Here is a 14,985-nt window from a genome sequence, read left to right as displayed (position 1 = left end):
AAGACCAGCCACCCCACGGGAATCTGGGATCTGGCCCCTTCCTCGGGCGCCTCCGGCTCCTGTACCCCTGGGACCCTCGCCCCATCCAGGGGTCTGGCGTTGTTACCTCTTTGTTGGGGTAACTGACGGCCCCGGAGGCCCCGGAGGCTGTTACTGCTTTATTTTTTCCCTTCTCCAGCTTCTCCCCTCCTCATTCCGGCCTCCCTCCTCCAGAACCAGCTTGTTTTTGTTTTCTGTTTTTACGGCTCCATAAATGAGTCACGGGCCCGATTTGATTTAATTTTCGTTGTAATTGTTATCTTTTCAAGCTTGTTTTTTTCCACTCAGTTACTCACGAGACCACAAAACCTAAACAGGACGGGGCCTTCCCTGGCCAGGCCTCCTGGCTCTCCGGGGGCTCAGGGCCAGGGTCAGCGGCTCCTGGAGGACTGAGGTGGGGGTCCATGGGGCTCCGGGGAGGAGGTGGTTCATGTCCTGAGTCCTCAGGCTGTAGCCCTGTTTTGTGTGCTGTGTGATTTTGGGAGAGTTGCTCAAGCTCTCTGGGCCTGATTCCCCAGTGTCCTCCCTGGCAACCTTTAAAACAGGGAGTCAAAAAACTCAGATAGCTTGGTGACGTGAAGAGTGAGGGGTGAGCTGGGTGGTGGCTGCCATGGACTGGAGAGAACAAGCCCTTCTCAGCTGCTTCTTAGCCGTCACGCAGCCCGAGTCTTTCCATTTATCAAGAGAAGGCAGAAATCCGAGGTCGTGTGTGAAAAGTCTGGATTTTTAAATGCTGGGCCAAAAAAATCACATTAAAAACAACAGAACGCAAGTCGGTGGACACCTGTGGTCTGGAAGGTTCTAGAAGCTGTGGCTGGAGTTCTTCCTCCCGCCACGCCTTTGCCTGAGCAGCACCTTCTTCCTGGGGCACTCTGTCCCCTTCTCAGCTCACCACCCCTTCACGTGGGCATGGCTCTGCCGTCCCCCAGCTCCCCAGGCGCCCCTGGTCCCTGCGGGGTTCGGACCAGCCTCTTAGCCATTTTTCCCACAGACAGTGAGCTCAGGAGGAAGCAGCCTTCGTCCACTTTTGTATCCCCGGCATCTGGTGCCTAGTGGATACCCAAGCTGCTTTCATTTTTATGGTGTTACCATTTTCTCCATGGAGCGTTTGTCTTGTTTATTTGAGACCATCTTTGTAATGGGAAAATTAGTTCCTTCATTGTTAAAAATTGTAAAAATATGTTTTCCTGGTTTCTCATTTGTTCCTGAAGTGGGACACAATAATCCTTTAGTTATTCAAAAACTGGAGGGGGTGGACTCGTCCCTCTTGGGATGTGGAACAGGCTGCAGGAGCCAATGAGGGTCTGAGGGATAGGGACTGCGGAGGGAAGGAAGGCAGGACCCCAGTGGGGTTGCTCCCCAGAGGCGTGGTTACAGCCACGTGACCAGCGCCCACCAATCAGGTGCATCTGGGCCTGTCTTCTGGATCAAAAGCTGGAGGTGGTGGAAGTGGTACTCGGGAGTCCATCCTGGGGTGGGCGGGGCCGCAGCCGCCTCCAGGTTTCCAGAGTCTGCAGTGGGCCGGCCAGTTATGGGAGTGGGGACCAAGGGCCCTGGGAGTGGCCACAGTGCAGACTGAATGACTCTCTCCATGATTATGTCGGCTTGGTCTCATGCAACGAAAAGGTTATGTTCTGTCACGCCATTTTATTTTTTTTTTTATATTTATTTAAATATATCAACATTCCCTTCACTTTGATCATGCTAAGAATTTGTATAATTATGTTATCATGTTAGGTCAAGGAGAAAAACCAATTTATTTTCACTTTTCTTTTTTTTTTTTTTTACTTTGCAAGACAGGTTCTAGGCAAATTTCTCTATTTCTCTAACTTTTTTTCTGAGATTTTGGCCTGGTTCTCAGTGAATTCACATTACATGGCTTTTCCTTAGAACAAATTGTCCACCTTTCTCTTCTGAGCTCCTGCCCGGGGTCTCCAGGACTGCCCTCCTCCACACTCCCAGGTGGAGCTCTTGTTCTGTGAGGGGGACCAGGGTCTGCAGGGGCTGGGCAGCCCGGGGACCCCTCCTAGGCTGGGGCCTATCTCATATTACCACCACCTGTGGCTTCAGCCTCCTCGCCTGGCCCAGCCTTTGCTTCCCCTTCTTTCTTGCCTTTCCATCTTTCTCTAAGCTAGCCAACTAAGTGTCTCTTTGGTGGTGCTCTGGCCTGGAATGGAAGCCTGATGGATGCTTAAGACCATGGAGTCCAAGTCTGTAGAACTGTTCCTGTCAGGACAAAGATGTCATCAGCTCACCGGCTCTCAATGGACTGAAAGTGAGAAAGTGTTAGTTGATCAGTTGTGTTCCACTCTTTGCGACCCCATGGACTGTAGCCTACCAAGCTCCTCTGCCCATGGGATTCTCCAGGCAAGCATACTGGAGTGGGTGACCCATTCTCTTCTCCAGGGGATCTTCCCAACCCATGGATCGAACCCAGGTCTCCTGCATTGCAGGTGGATTCTTTACCATCTGAGCCACCAGGGAAGCCCCTCAGTTGACTAAGCCCCTGCAATTCTAGAATTCTAACACACTGGGGGCCTGCTATACCGAGTCATATGTTCGCTAAGTGGCTTGGGGGTGAAGAATCTGCCTGCCAGGCAGGAGATGCAGGTTTGATCCCTGGGTCAGAAAGATCCCCTGGAGTAGGGAAATGGCAACCTGCTCCAGGATTCTTGCCTGGAGAATCCCTTGGACAGAGGAGACTGGCAGGCTACAGTCCATAGGGTTGCAAAAGAGTTGGATATGACTTAGAGGCTAAACAGCAATAACATTTTGGGCTAAGCACTGGGAGGGCAACAGTGAACAGAATGGACTAAAACGATGGATGAACTCTCTGCTTTCATGGTGCTTTTATCTGAGCTGGGAGATAGTCAAGAAAAAAACGAGATGGAGTATGTCAGATATGGGACAGTTGGCAAGTGCGGGGGTAGGGGGCGGGAGCACGGGGGCTGCGGTGTCACTCAGGCCACCACTGACGGGCCAGGAGGCTGGAGGGAAGTGAGGGGCTGGCTCTGCAGACATCTGACGCTGAGGGTTCAGATGCTGGGAATGGCAGATGCAAGTGTCCTGAGGGAGAAAAATCTCGCATTGTTGGGGGAAGATAAGGAGAGTGACCTGGCTGAGTGAGCCCGTGGGAGGGTTGAGGGGGAGACGAGATCCGAGAGGCTGTCAGGGTCGGGATCACCCAGGGCCCTGTGGGCGACAGGAGGAGGCGGAGGCTGACTGCAAGTGAAGTGGGGTTCCCCGGAGGGTTCTGAGCAGGAGCGCAGGGCCTGACTCAGGCTGGATCACAGGTTTCTGACCCTGGGCCTGTCAACTCAGGCCAATGGCCCTCTGTTGTGGAGCTGTTCTGTGCATTGCAGGGCTCAGAGCAGCGCCTCTGACCTCTCCCTCCTGGATGTCAGGAGCACCCCCTCTCCCACCCAGTACTCAGAGCTAAAAATATCTCCAGACATTGTCAAATGCACCCTGGGGCCCCCCAAATCAGCCCTGAATTGAGAACTACTGGTCTAACAGGATCCCTCTGGCTGGGCATGGGGAAGGCGACTGCAGGGATTCCGGGATCGGGGAGGGAGCGGGGCTGGAGGAGTGGCTGGATTCTGGATCTAATTTTTAAAAATATTTATTTATTTTTATTTGTTTGGCCACACTGGGCTTAGTTGTGCCACAGGCAGGATCTTTAGTTAGAACGTATGGGGTCCAGTTCTTGACCAGGGACCAAACCCAGCCCCCCCCCCCCCCCCCCCTCCCCACCCCTCCCCACATTGGGAGCGTGGAGTCTTAACCACTGGGCCTCTGGAGAAGTCCCTCTGGATCTGTTTTGAAGGCGAACTCAGCAGGATTTTTTGGCCCAAGCAAGGGTCGTAAAGGTGCTGTCTTGCTGAGTGGGGGCCTGATTTTGGGGGGGCTACATCAGAAGGTTTCTTTTCTCGGGTGCCAGTTCAGTAGGTCTGAGATGGGTCCCAACCTGGCCTGAAGTGATGCTGAGGTTTTCAAACTCTGCTTCAAAGGATTGACGTATCCAGAGGACGCACCTGGATGGCAGGCATGCAGGTGTCTCTTCCAGGAGTGAGAACATGGTCAAGTGGGCAGGGGGGTCCCTCATTTCAACCATTACCTAAGATGTTTCAGGAAGGGGCGCTGAGACTGAAGAAAGCCACAGGACTTTCACTCCAGGGTAAGGGTTGCAAACTCAGGTACCTCCAGGGCCAGGAAAACAGCACACGCAGTGAACTGGCTGGTGAGAGCCACAGGCTTATCTAAAGAATGGGCACCACTCAGTTTCAGCCCCATGTCTCCAAGGCGAGGGCTTCCAGTTTCTCATGAGAAACTGTAAGTCTGGATTGATTATTCAATATTGGAGCCAATCTATAAATGTACAGGCCAGATTTGGCCTGAGGGCCATGAATTTGGTGCCTCTCTTCCCCTCTACATGCTTGGATGCTCAGTCGTATGCAACTCTTAGAGACTGATTGGGCTATAGCCTGCCAGGCTCCTCCATTCACGGGATTTTTCAGGCAAGAATACTGGAGTGGGTTGCCATTTCTTTCTCCAGGGGATCTTCCCGACCCAGGGATCGAACCGGCCTCTCCTGTATCTCCTGCCTGGCAGACAGATTCTTTACCTGCTGAGCCATCCCCTCTCTTTTGCAGATGGGGAATCACAAGTATAGGCGCTCCAGTGAGGGGATTAGGGCGGGCAGGGCACCAGGCCGGAGGGAGGACGAGCTTGGACTCAGCTCTGAAAAAGGGTCAGATTCCGGCAAAAAATAAAAAATAAAAAAAATAGAGGAGAGGGCATTCCAGGAGGTGGAGGAGTGTGAACAAGTGCATGGAGGTGTTGGGGGTGGTATGCAGACTGTTTTTGAGGGTGAGGGAGGGAAGGAGAGATGGAACCAGGGAATCAGGGAAGGGGGTGTGATCATGGGGGCTGGGGTGATGCTGGGAAATAAACGAAGGGGCCAGGCTGAAAGCCTGGCTGGAAAAATCACTAAAGGATTTTAATGATATTAATAATTTCGCTTCCGAAATTGTTTGGCAATGAGCAGCTCATTTTTTTCACCACGGACTCTGGGTTCTTGGCAATCCCCATGTACACCAGCGAGTGTTTGCCCAACAAGGAACATTCTCGTTTGCAGATTATTTTCAAATGCCATAAAAATTTTCGTTAAGTACTAAATTAGAAATTTAATAATGAATTGTGAAGTTAGGGTAGATTCATGAAAGGACTTATTAATTTCTATTTAGCAGGTTTCTTCAAGTGTTTTAGAGGCAAGACAATTTTTCCCTCCAATCTCCCTTGCAAATTTTCCACCTAGCAGCAGCCAAAATTTGAGGTGGCATATGCAAAAATAGCTGATGTGTAATGATAGAAAGGGGTAAGTAAGGTTTAGAGAGAGTCCAGGAGAATTTGCTTTCAAGCAGTGGATCAGAGCGGGCTCCCTGGAGGAGGTGGTTTTGAATCTGAGTGGCAGAGGATGGGGGAAATGTAGACCAGGCACTTGGGTTAAGTAGCGGGAGCCTGCCTGGTGGAGGACCCCAGTCGTGGGAATAACGAGAGGAGAGTTTGGATGAAAGTGTTGGGGGCTGGGCTAGTGATCGTGGACAGCAGCATGAGAACCAAAGAGCACAGGCCAGGGGCACAGCCAGGGCTGAGAAAATAGCGTGTGAAGAGGAACGGGGACCTGACCTCCTCTGTGCAAATCGCTTGCGGGTACAGAAGGGTGCTTGTGAGTGTCCTGTCCTTCTGCCCACCACCTGGCGCCCTTTCCCCTCATCCCAGCAGAGTCATCTTAGGTGAGATGCAAGAAGGACTCACCTGTGTTAGTGCCTGTGGAACACCCAGTGCTGTGCGGAGGGCTCCTGGGGTGTCAGCTCACTCGTTCCTTCTGTCAGTGGTATGAGGGAGGTGTTACTACGATCCCCATCGTACAGAGGACGTGGAGGCCCAGAGAGGTTAAACATCACGCTGAAGGTCACACAGCTAGGAAGCAGCAGAGTGGGACTGGGGCCCAGGGCAGTCCAAGCCCACAGTCCTTGCCCTCCCTCGCTTCTTAGGCGCTCCCACCAGGTCTGGCTCCGGGTGATTTGAGTACAATCATCACGTTTGTCAGAGCCCTAACCCTAAACTGAGGCTCTGAGAGATGGAGGCACTTGCGTGAGGTCGTACAGTCGGAAGGGGCAAAGTCAAGGTTTGAATTCTTGGGTCCAGTTGACCCTGGAGCCCACTTTCCTTCCACCAAGTAATACAGCTGCTTGTCTTTCTGGGCCTCTATTTCCGCATCTGGTGAAGAGGGGGTGAGGATAATGTCCCCCTCATGGGGTCCACATGAGGATCAGCTCAGTGCCTAGTGGACGGCAGGTGCTTTGAAGATGATGGCTGCACATCAAATGAGTGGATTCACGGCAGGCACTCAGAGTGGCGCCCAAGTACCGCTTCGTGTCTAAGGGCGCATTGCAGGTGCTCACGAACTGCTGGGACGTATTATTACTTTTAGAGGACCCACCATGGGGACAGCCTCACAGCCGGCCAAACCCGCTACCTTCCCAACCTGCATTCTCCCACTAGTCTGCCTCTTCATCCGACCAACTGGCCAGAGTCCGGGGCAGGATCTGGAGGTGAAGAGGATGTAGAGTTTCCTGCCTGTTAGTCAGAGGGGCGCTGAGAGCCCTCGACAGTGAGTCCAGAGTCCTGAGCCTGAACCCTGGCCCTGCTGTGCGGCCTCTGGCAAGTGCCTTGCCTTTTCTGAGCCTCAGGTTGACCTTGCTTCAGCAGAGCCTGGGCCACGCTGCCCTGGGAGGTGCCAGCCTTGCACAGGGATCAGGGCAGCTCCTGGGCCCCCTTTGGCCACCAGTCCCCATCTCCTGCCTCCCGAGCTGCAGGCCCGCCCGGCTCAGCCGTGACGACCAACCAGCCAATCTGTTTACTGAACTGGCTGACCCCTTCCGGGAACTCGGCCCAAGCTTCCCAGAACTCGGGTATTAATGACCCGGAGCCACATGACAGAGCATGACACAGCACTTTTGGGCGCAAGGCAGGGCCCAGAGGGGTGCGTGGGGGGCCGCAGCCCAGCCCCCTGGAGGCCGGCTGGCTGGTGAGTCACTGCGGCCTCCAGGCAGCTTCCCAATCCCGCCATCCTGCCGCCCTCCCCCAGACCTGGGGCCACCTCCCCCTGCCGGGGCCACCTTAGGACCCCTGGACCTTTGCCCCAGTGACCTAGAAGAGGTCTTGGGTGATCAGGACTGCCCTCTGGAGTTGCAGAAGGGGAAAGTGAACCCCAGAGGCCTGGAATAAATAATAGCAAGCACTTATGAGGCACTTAGTGTGTGCGAGGCATTGGGCAAATATCTTATTCTACCCTTGCCACAACCCAACCTGCCAGATGGGGAAACTGAGGCCCGGAGGGCATGCAGCAGGGCGGGGCAGCAAGGAATCTGAGCAGCTCTGTTGGACCCCGCAAGATCTCCTTTCATTCCCTCAACACCCCGGCAAGGGAGAGACAGCGGCGTCTGTTTCCCATTGAGGGAAACCGAGGCACAGAGGGGCTGGGTCCACTGGCCGAGAGCTCAGTGCTCTGCCTCTGGGATCCCTGCTCGGAGCGGGATGCGTGGGGCGCATCGCTAGGGCGCACTTCACGTCTGTGCGCTGACCAGCCCACGTGGGCACCCACGCGGGCATCCCTTGGGGCTCACGCAGGCATCCTTGGAGCTCACGTGAGCATCCATTGGAGCTGCGTTCGAATGCCGACTGTGCCTTTCTCTGGCGGCGCTATGGCCTGGGCTCGGCTCGTGGCCGCACCCCACTGCACTCGGCGGCCTCCCTGGTGGAGGGCGATCGTGGTGGTCCTGACCTGGCAGGGCAGCCCTTGGGGCTGTGCCATGGAGTTGAAGCGACACCTGGCCGCCCGGCTCCATGGACATCAACTTTGATGTCTGTATCTTCTCCAGAGCCAGGTTAGGGTCAGTCTCGGGGCCCCACGGCCACCTCCCTCTCCCTGTGCCGCCCAAGGGCAAGGTGAGGGCGGAGGTTTTTATGAGGCTGGGAACCAGACAGGCTCTGGGGCTCAGAGGGGCCTGCCGGCAGCGGCAGTGGGGCTGCCTGGTCCCCAGCCCCTGAACTTTGGGCTGGGGGCCGCTCCGGTCGGGGATGGGTGGTGCAAGAATGAGGCAGGGATGGGGTAGCACTTTGATGTCTTCTCTTCATTCCATGCCTGTTGCTCGAGCACCTACAGATACCAGGCTCTAGGAGACCCAGCAAGGTCTCCTTCTGCATTCTGGTGGAAGAGACAAGATCAGTTGAGCAAGCCCAGGAACAGAGAAGATCATTTCAGCGGGGGAGAAGCCCCATGACCGAAACACACAGGGGTGTTTGGGAGCTTCATGGATCAGAGAGGGCTTCTCAGAAGAGGTGACCTGGAGAGACATCGGAAGGAGGAGAAGGAACAGATCCTGGGGGAAGGGATTGCAGTAGGGGTAACAGCCAGGGCAAAGGCCCTGGGGTGGGTTGGGGCTTGGAGTGTCCTGGGAAAGGTGGGGAGGCCAGGTGGCTGGGGGGAGTGAGGGAGGGGAAAGGGGATGTCAGAGAAGTTGGCAGGAGTCAGACCACGCAGGGAGCTCTGGGTTGAGTGTCCCTCATGGGATCTGAGTAGGGGCCTTCACTTGCTGTTTTGACTTAAATTTCCTACGCCTCTGACAGATGAGCTAACAATGGCCAAGTTCACCCAGAAGGTCAGGGGCAGGGTGGGGATGAAAGCAAGGTGGCTGGACAGAGAGTTCAGGCCGACTCACCCTGAGAAGAAAGAAGTCAGACCTGGGCTGAGGAGTTGATGGCCCAGGGTCAGCAGTGTGGGTGCCCTCACAGAGCCCTGAGTGCTGGGCACTTCCTGGCAGAGGAGGTGCCCTTTAAGCTGAGGCTGGGGCAGTTTCTGGAAGATTGCTGGTAGGGGGAAGCCTAGAGGCAAGGGAGAGCAGGGTGGATCTGGGAAACTCATCATGGCTCAGGAGCTAGGAGCGAGGACAGGTGGACTTGTCAGGATCTGATCCTGTGAGACCTTCCTCGGAGCCACCGGGAGAAGCTGCAGTTTCAGTCTGCAGGTTGCATGTGTGTCCCGGCTAGATGCTAGGGACACTGAGACAGACACACGTTCACCCTCCTGGGCCTCCTGGGCCAGCCCAGAGAGGGGTCAGGGCCACGAGGGGCCAGGAGGGGCACGGGGTATGAGCTCCCATCCTGGCCTCAACAGAAGACACCTGGAGAGCAAATCTCAGTTTGCGGGGTGCAGTCCCTGTGTGGCCTGTGGCAAGTCACCTGACCTCTCTGAGCCTTGGTTTTCTCATTTGTCAATGTCACTTGGAAAGACATTGTCAGAACTCAGCGAGATTATTCTCTCACTCACTCATTCACTGCTTTTTTTGAGGACCAGACCGAGCGCTGGGGACGGCACAGCTCGGACGAAACCGCCCGCTGTGATGGGAGAGGTGGCGCGGCGTGGCAAGCAGCGAAGAACACGGACTCTGAGCCAGAAGGCCTGGCTCCGCTCCTGGCCCACCTCTCATCAACTGTGTGACTTTGGGCAAGTTGCCTTCCCTCTCTGAGCCTTTTCTGTCAAATGGAATAAATTACAGTACCCACCTCGTGGGGCTGTTCTAAGAACACAGGCGTTAATCTGTGTGTTTAGCACAAGGTACACAGTACGTGCTCAATAAATGTTCTCCACGTTTTGTACTCAAAAGGAGGAGAGAGACAGTAAGCGATCAGGTGGACGGACGCGGCGGTGTCTAAAGTGGGAAGTGGCAATACCAGCTCTTGGTGCCACATGGGCATGCAGTAGGTACTCAATGAGTGTTTCCCCTCCTTTGTCTCCACCTGAGCCGAACTGGGAGAGGAACCTGAGGTTTGGGAGTCTGTGTGGGAGACGAGAGGCTGTCTCCGCGGCTCCAGAAATCCAGAGCTGAGCTTTGCGGCTGGGGAGGAGAGAGGCACCCCCACTACCCCCACAGCCCCGTGTTCCCCGAACCCCATCCCCAGCTTTGTTCACAGCCTGGGTGGCTGGGGCGAGCCGGGGCCTGCCCGGCGGGTCCCCAGTAATGACACTCATTACGCAGGTGTCTGGCAGCTCAGGGGGAGGCGAGGGCCCCAGGGGCTGCGTTCGCATGGCACCCGGCCAGCCCACCCCAGGCCCTTCCTCGTCCTTTATGAGTCTGGTGCCCAGGGCAGGCGGGCAGGCTGGGGAGAAGAGCTGGCGTGGGGCCAGCTGGAGCCTGGAGAAAGGAAGGAGCACTGAGACGTCTGGGTGCCAAGGTACGGAGGCAGGGGGTGGTGGGGTGGGGTGGTGTGTGTGTGTGCATATACGTGCAGGTGTGTTTAGGGGCACAGTGAGTCTGTGTATCAATACAGGTATTCTTCCAGCCCATCTGTGCGGACGTGAGAGGGTCTATGCAGGTGAAGCACTGACCGCCCCCAGAATGGGCTCAGCATCTCCAACATCCATTTCACTTGTTCATTTAACCTACACTGATGGGTGGCTGCCAGGCTGTGCCTGGTGACATCACATCCAGCACTGGGCCAGTCGTCGGCTCCGCCATCTAAGGCTCCAAACCCTGGGAGAGGCAGACGCCAAACCCGGGGGATAAGACATCCCCACAAAGCCTTCTGTGGAGGAAATAAGGCAGGATGGTGAGACAGAGCAACTGGATGGGGTCAGGGAGGGCCTCTCTGGGGAAGTGACCTTGGAGCGGTGGCCTGAAGGATGAGCTGCCAAGGCAAGATCTGGAGGAAGCGTGTTCTGGGCAGGAGGAACAGGCAGTGCAAAGGCCCCGAGGCAGCACCAGCGTGGCCTGTCTGCAGAGCACTGGGGAGGCCCCCGGAACAGTGACTGAGGGGAGGAGGGAGGGGGAGAGGTCAGGTGTGGGCCGGGCCAGGGCCAGGGGTGTGGATCTTATTCTGAGTACAGTGAGAAGCTGGGCGCATGGTGAACACAGAGAAGGGGGCACCTCTCCCCCGGGAAGGATGGGCTTGGAGAGAGTGGGGGCCAAGCGCACTGGGTGTGGGAACCATTGGCTCTCAGAGCTGCAGGCAAGAATGTGGGCTGCTCGATCTGTGTTTGAACCTATTCCCCTGGGTTCAAACTCCCTGGATCTGGGAGCCTGTTATTAAGCTGGCTGTACCCTGGGGCACCTGCCTTTATCCCCAGCCGGGCCTGCCTGCCCTGCCTGCCCCGAGGTCAGCTCTGGCCTCCGAGATGGGAATGGGTGGGTGGGACTGGTGAACCCCCTGTGACTGCCCCAGCTCCCGCCGGGCACCTGTGCGAGGCCCAGTCAATTTCTAAGAACTGGAAGGAGATTGCGGAGCAGTGAGTATTTCCATTTACAGACACTGAAGCCCAGAGGAGAGGGTATGTCCCAGGGCCTCGTGGCAGGGAGCTGGTGGCGGCACCCAGGAAGTCTCCGTCATAACTCACATTGCTTCCCACTTCCGGTCCTGTCCGCTGGGCTCCTCCCAGCATGACTCTGGCCAGGGGAGCAGTTGGCATCTGAGCAGAGTTGGAGGGAAAAACTAGGGGCAGTTTGGGAGGCCTCTCTGTTGAGCCCTACAGGATGAACTGTTTAGACAGTGAGCTCCCCATCATTGGAGGCATGTAAGAAGACACAGATAACAGTTCTTCATCTGCTTACAAGGGTTTGAATGAATGAGAGACCACTTCCTTTTAAGCTTTGTAATTCCACTGGAACTTGACCCAATCTTTCTCTGTTTAAGCCTCGGTTTCCCAACTGTAATTTTTTGTTTGCATTTTTTTTTTTATAATCAGAATGGCTTTGATAAGAGGACAGACTTGATGATGAAACTGCCCTGCTTCTAGCTCTTCCTCGGTTCCCCAGTGCTCAGGAGACAGCTCCACCCCTCACCATGGCCCACATGTCCTGCAGCCCTGGCCCCTGCGACCTCTCCTTGCTTCTCTCTAATGAAGCCACTTGAACTTTCTCACCATCATTCGGGTCACTGTCCCTTCCTGCCTCGGGGCTTTTCTGCGACTAATGGATGCCAGGCCAAGCACTTTCTGTCTTTTGTATCTCCCACCTGCCCTATGAGATCAATATTGATATTAATACTATAATGGGATCAATTTTACAGATGAGAAAACTGAGTCTGAGTTGAGTCAATGCTGAAAGCCACATAGCCCTTAAGCAGAGGAGTCAGAATTTGAACTCAGGGCATCTGGAACTTGACAGCACTCTCTTTTCTTCTTTCCTGATGAGACTCATTTTCGTCTTCAAAACTTTGACCCACTGTCTCCTTCTCCAGGAAGCCTTCCCTGACTACCCTCCCCATGCCTCTCTCATGCCCCTCCTGAGTCTCCCTGTTGTACTGGTCACACTGCCGCACAACTTTCTTTTAAAGCAGCTTTATCGAGTGAGGCTTAACGGGCTTCCCAGGTGATGCTAATGGTCAAGAACCCACCTGTCAATGCAGGAAACAAGAGAGACCTGGGTTCCATCCCTGGGTTGGGAAAGATCCCCTGGAGGAGGGCATGGCAACCCACTCCAGTATCTTTGCCTGGAGAATCCCATGCACAGAGGAGCCTGGCAGGTTATAGTGCATAGGGTCGCACAGAGTCGGACACGACTGAAGCGACTTAGCACACGCTGAGGTTTAACAGACGTGCAATGAACGGCACACCTAGAGTGCACTTACACGAGTTCTGACACATGTGTGCACCATGAAGCCACTGGCACAGCCAAGGTGGTCGACACACCCACCACCTCCGGAGGTCTCCTTATGCTTGTCCTCCAGCCTCCCCGTGCGCCCTTCTGCCAGTTGCCAGGTAGCTGCCAATCAGCTTTCTGCTGCTGCAGATTAGTCTGTATTCTCTAGAATTTTCTCTAGATGGAATCGTATAGCATATTCTTCTTTGTTAGGCTTCCTTCCTTCAGCATCATGATTTTGAGATTCATCTATGTTATCACAGCCATTATTTGTTTTTAGGTCTCTCTCTCCCCCACTATCAGCTCCATGGGGACAAGCGTTTTGTTTATCTCTCTGTCCCCAGCACCCAGCACGGGGCTGGGCACACAGGAAGTGCCTAATAAGTGTTGAACGACTGGAAGGAGGATGAGAATGTGCCCAGGTCAGGAGGAGCAGGCCCAGTTGCATGGCAGAGAGGAGTCCAAAGATTGACTTAAAAAAAAAAACAGCCCCTGGAATAGTCAGGAGGTCTGGCAGCACTTGGCTCCTCCCTGGGACAGTCTCCACGGAACAAGGACGTGAATTACACATAGGGTTGGGCTTGGGCCGAGGGGGCACTCAGAGGCCCCTGTATCTGGGGTGGGCGTCTGGCTCCGTCTGCTGGAGCCGCGCAGCCTACACCTCCCGCATGGCCTGGGCTCCGGGCGGTGGGCGGGCAGGTGGGCGGTGGGAAGGGGAAGTGGCCGCCCAGCCCTCCCCAAACCAGTCGGACTCCTTTGCAGAGGTTTCTGGAGGCGCTTCGGGGAGCTGAGTAAGGGAGAGCGGGAGGCCAGGGTGCAGGAGAAGGAGGGTGGAGGAATCATTTAATTAGCAATATTATAGGGAATTTCCAGTTCGTGCCCCACCAGGCTGGGCAGGGACGCCATGGGATTACTCAGGCAGTTTCCAGGTATGTTCCAGGCTCGGCCGTGAAGGCTCAGCCAGGCCCAGAGTTCTCATGGCTGGCTGGCAACTCAGCTCGCCCATGTGCGAAGGTGGTGCAGGTGGTCAGGGCTACACCCCGAGGCTGGGCCTGCAGCAAGGGCTGCATGTAAGCACGAGCTTCCAGCATCAGTCCCCCTGCCCTGAGGGGACTTCATTGGCCCTTTCTCAGGCCAAAACACTGAGTCTGGGAGCTATGGAGCTGGCTGAGGTCATATAGGGGTCACTAGAAATGGGGAGAGCTCAAGAACAAGGGGTAAGTTTTGGAGTGACTCTTTCAATAACAACACTTTTTCACAAATGCTGATTGAACACTTATTGTGCTGAACCTAGGGATAAAAAATAAAATAAAATCCTGGGTGTATATTATGGACTGCATCTTGTCTCCTGATGGAAAAACTATGGAGACAGAGACGGTTTAATGAAACCTTGTTTTCCTTTGTTGTGGAAATAAGAAGTTTAGACCAGACTGTTGTTCTTCAGTCGCTAAGTTGCATCCAACTCTGCAACCGCATGAACTGCAGCACGCCAGGTTTCCCTGTCCAGAGTTGCACCAGACTAGCATTTCCCAAATGCGCTTCTAAGGGACACAGATTCTCTGGGGGTATTAATAGGAGTAAAATGGGCAACGGGTTTACGATCCAGAGAACTTGAGGATCACTGCGTTTAACAATGTTAACATTTGCGGCAGGACTTCTCAGAGTCTTTAAAGTCTTCACAAACTCAGTGAGCATCTGGGTAAATGGGTGTTCTGTAAGTCAGCCTCTGATATATCTAAGGGAACTTGTTCACTGTTTTCCTGTCTATGAATCATGGTTTACATGCCATCTCTTCCAAGGAACTTTCTCTGAATCCCCAGATAGACCCAGTCCCCTCCAGTGGAGGCACCTGCCTCGAGCCCCCTTTAACCTCCTAATAATAGTTTCCATCTTGAGTTGTAACTATCTGTTCCTGCCACTAGACTGTGAGCTTCTCAAGGGAGGGACCAGTTCTGATTCATCTTTTGGTTTTGGTACAGGGAACAGAATAGAATGAGTGGATGGAGAAGTTAATGGGTGGAAGGATGAGTGATGTTTTGATGGATGGGTGGATGGTCGAATGGATGATTTATGGCTGGGTACGTGGGTGGATGTTTGAGCGTGGATGGATGAAATGGATGAAGAGATAGATGGATGAGAGAATAGATGAATCAATGACTGAGATGATGAACTGATTTAATGGATGGGTAGATGGATGGAAGGATGGATGGATAAAGAAGTTAGCATGTAAATGGATAGATGGATG

At 54.5% G+C, this 14,985-nt stretch overlaps 1 long non-coding RNA gene across 1 annotated transcript; it reads right to left on the bottom strand.

The window, feature by feature from the left end:
• Nucleotides 1-270: 270 nt before the first annotated feature.
• Nucleotides 271-6,607, bottom strand: LOC112578674. The gene is made up of 2 exons (XR_003102975.3): nt 5,857-6,607; nt 271-2,308 (listed from the first exon to the last, which is right to left on the bottom strand). It is a non-coding gene; the product is annotated as an uncharacterized LOC112578674 (long non-coding RNA).
• Between the last annotated feature and the right edge of the window lie 8,378 nt (nt 6,608-14,985).

This window comes from Bubalus bubalis, chromosome 14, assembly GCF_019923935.1.
Source record: "Bubalus bubalis isolate 160015118507 breed Murrah chromosome 14, NDDB_SH_1, whole genome shotgun sequence".
Lineage (NCBI taxonomy): Eukaryota > Metazoa > Chordata > Mammalia > Artiodactyla > Bovidae > Bubalus > Bubalus bubalis.
The sequence above is the reverse complement of the archived record's forward strand: the minus strand, read 5'-3'. Positions and strand labels throughout refer to the sequence as shown.